A 3,715-nucleotide genomic window follows, 5' to 3' on the forward strand; every position below is an offset into this window, starting at 1 on the left:
ATGCTGCTGTGTTCTTGTGAGTCCATTTGATGGTGCCAAAGGTAGGGATAACTTCAGTGGTATGGGCCCTTCATCTGCAAATGTTGTGCTGCTTGGCTTGTTGTGTATACACTTGCCCATTCCTGACAAATCACGATCATTTTATACCATACTTGCCTACCTGACCCTCTCCATGAGGGAGAAAATGCTCTGTTCCTGGACTTTCCTGGTAATGTATGATTGCCAACACCTGTGGGGAGCTAGTTAATTGATAAGAAAGGTGTTTCACCACAGGTGATGGCAATCATACATTACCAGGAAAGTCCAGGAACAGAGCATTTTCTCCCTCATGGAGAGGGTCAGGTAGGCAAGTATGTTTTATCAGGGGTAACTTGTTTGGGGAAAAAGATAATGTTCTATTTGAGAAAAACTGCTATTATGAGATAGGGAAATTATATATACATATATGTGTATATATATGTATAGACACATATATATTTTAAGTATGTAAAACATTTTTTGTATATATATACCTACCACATATAGGGAAAAGGATGAATTGCACTTGATAAATTCTTATGGCAGATCGTAACCTAAAATATAAATAGCACATTCTAAGATGTGTTTATTTGATGGAACTACTAGGACATTTTTATTATTAATATCCATTTTGATGTTACAAATAGTGACTAAGACATACCTCTAAATAGGGATTAATCAAATTCTCCTTTATTAGAATTTAATGGGTACAGCTCCTATATTCGTGCTTCTAACTGGAGCTTAAGTGGTTATCCTTTATGTATATATAAAATCTATAGAATAGTGTTTTTGTAAACACTGCCTGATGGGAAGAGAAAGAAGATTAGATGGAGGCCATTTTTAATGGTTTCCCACCTCATAATTAATCCTAAAAAATAAACGGAAAAATAACATACCTTATAACTAATCAATTCCTCCAGGGCCGTCTAAAAAATCTTAATCATAGTCCATTGGGACTGTCAGCAACCATATATTGGCGTTTTTGCAGACTGCCAAAGAAATATGCAAATATTGGTATTTATATAAAAATATTTGTCCATGCAATTTATTACATGGTCAAGCCGATTATATTATAGATATACCTAAAATGTGGTCTTCTACTCTTATGGTGAAAATTATTTCTTTTTTCAATGTTGACTCACGTAAAATTCTGAAAGCATTCAATTTTAGTTTTTAGTGTAAGGTGTGTCAGTCATAGAAGATCACTAGCACATATATGAGTGTACATACCAAAGCTTATATATACACATAAAAATAAACATACTTTAAAAAAAATGCTTCAAAGAATTCCAGGATAAGACCTTACATAATACTCTCTCCAAGGTGACTTGGAGTTAAAATGTTAAAGACCTTCTAACTCACCCTGGAAGGTAATAGTGATGTCCCCAGTAGTAATCAATTGCACACCTTTACCCTATGCATTTTGTCTTGGACAAGACTTCATCAGGGGTATCGATCAGTAGTAAAATGTATCAATGTCTTAATGATAATTAACAAGACGGGTTAAATAATGTATCTTAACGCTGTCAACCATATCTTTCAAATCAAATAAGTTGGGCTTAGTTCTCTCTGGTGGCAGAATGCAGGACAGTGAATATATGTGTGTGTATATATATATATATATATATATATATACACCTACACACAAGACTTTGGGCCTAATTCAGACCTGATAGTAGATGTGCAAAAAAACGCACATGTACGATAAGAATCTTTGATATGTGGCGGGGACGCCCAGCACAGGGCAAGTCTCAAGTTCGCCCTGCATGCCAGGCCCTCCCCCCCCCCCCCCTTACCTGCTGATGTGCAAAAGTATCTCACGGCAGCGATACTTTAGCACCTGTCGAGTAGCTCTCTGCCTACGCAGCCTAGATAGGGAGGCAGGCGGCTACCTGACATGTTTTGGGCTGCAGCAATGTCATGCAGCTGCCGTGGCCTGCCCTGCAAATGGTCCGGACACGTTTGTCTGGACCGCGACCCGAAAATGCTGCCGCAATGCCATCGACACACCCCGTGAGCGCCTCTGCCTGTCAATCCGGCAAAGGCGATCATACAAGTGAGATGCCTTCTGTTATCCCGGGGGTCTATTTACTAAAGTCCCGATTCGGTCCAAGTTTTTTTTTTTTCAAAGTGTCAACACGGGAATTTACTAAGCACAAATCTCGGCAGTGTTGGGGCTATTCGTAATGTTTTTCACAGCAGAGATCAGAAATACGAATGAATAGACCATGGGTCAAACGTAGCTGTTTGTTCATACAACACGGTAATTTACTAAGAATTTGTATTCACAATCACTGCCGACAATAGCCAAACACTGCCGGTAAAGCATAGACTTCGTAAAAAAAAGCTGCAAAAAATTAGACCTGCTTTTTCCTGGCAAGCTTGGATAGTCATGCACGGATCAGTGAGATGCGTGCATGCTTATCTGTGGGAAAGGGTCTGCTTTCCTTAAAAATGTAAAAAAAAATTGTGTGGGGTCCCCCCTCCTATGTATAACCAGCCTCGGGCTCTTTGAGCCAGTCCCGGTTGTAAAAATACAGGGGGAAAAATGCGTAGGGTTCCCCCATATTTATACAACCAGCACCGGGCTCTGCGTCCGGTCCTGGTTCAAAAAATACGGGGGACAAAAGATGTAGGGGTCCCCCATATTTGTTAAACCAGCACCGGGCTCCACTAGCCAGTGAGATAATGCCACAGCGGCCAAGGCATTACCACCCAACTAGTCACCCCTGGCCGGGGTGCCCTGGGGGAGTGGGGACCCCTTAAATCAAGGGGTCCCCCCTCCAGGCACCTAAGGGCCAGGGGTCTTTTTGATCCAGGACCGGATGCAGAGCCCGGTGCTGGTTGTATAAATATGGGGGAACCCTACGCATTTTATCCCCTGTATTTTTACAACCGGGACCGGCTCAAATATCCTGAGGCTGGTTATACATAGGAGGGGGGACCCCACGCATTTTCTTTAAACATTTAACACTTTAAATACTGATCACAACGAAACCCTGCACGGATCTCACTGATCAAGCCGAGCTTCATTGTGTTATGTCCGGCAGTGTTTTACTAATCACTCCCGTAAAACACTGCCCGACAATACGAAGTACATTGACATCGGTGAGAAAAACTCGGCAGCTTAGTAAATTACCGTAGATGGATTCAAAAAGTTGCAGTAAAATACATCCGATAAAATTTGAGATCAAACTCCCTCCAAATCGGCACAAACATGAATATTAGTAAATATACCCCCAGGTCTGAATTAGGCCCTATATTATATGAAGGGGCCAGGCTCCTTTAGTCAGAGTGTAGCAGGCAGGAACATCATATTTAAAAAAATATATATTATTTATTTTTACAAAGCTCTTTATGGGTACAGAAATTACTTAAATTGAAATCTCTGCAAAAAAAAATTAGATTTGTATTGCATATCTATCTATCTATGTAAAAACACAGTGTATGTATATATATATATATATATATATATATACAGTATATATACTAGTGGTGCATAGATATAGCTATAAAGATAGATGTATATATATTTATACTAGTAGACAAACAAGTCAGAATAAAAATAAAGAAGTAAGACTGTTATCTGTTGTTGTGTGACGCTCGAAAATTAACATCTGTATTTTCTCCGGTGAATTTTCAAAATTTCGCAGTAAGGAAAATAATTGTTTTTGACATTATTTGACTTGCTTGATTC

The 3,715-nt window shown here is 39.5% G+C and overlaps 1 long non-coding RNA gene across 2 annotated transcripts; it reads right to left on the minus strand.

Moving 5' to 3' along the window:
* Positions 1–516: 516 nt before the first annotated feature.
* LOC134943449 (uncharacterized) lies at positions 517–1,195 on the minus strand. Of its 2 annotated transcripts, none has more exons than XR_010181545.1 (3): positions 1,101–1,195; positions 680–1,007; positions 517–572 (listed from the first exon to the last, which is right to left on the minus strand). It is a non-coding gene; the product is annotated as an uncharacterized LOC134943449 (long non-coding RNA). The 2 variants fall into 2 exon arrangements; XR_010181544.1 differs by having other exon boundaries at positions 520–820; positions 915–1,007.
* Positions 1,196–3,715: the final 2,520 nt, after the last annotated feature.

Source organism: Pseudophryne corroboree, chromosome 7 (assembly GCF_028390025.1).
Source record: "Pseudophryne corroboree isolate aPseCor3 chromosome 7, aPseCor3.hap2, whole genome shotgun sequence".
Taxonomy (NCBI): Eukaryota; Metazoa; Chordata; class Amphibia; order Anura; family Myobatrachidae; genus Pseudophryne; species Pseudophryne corroboree.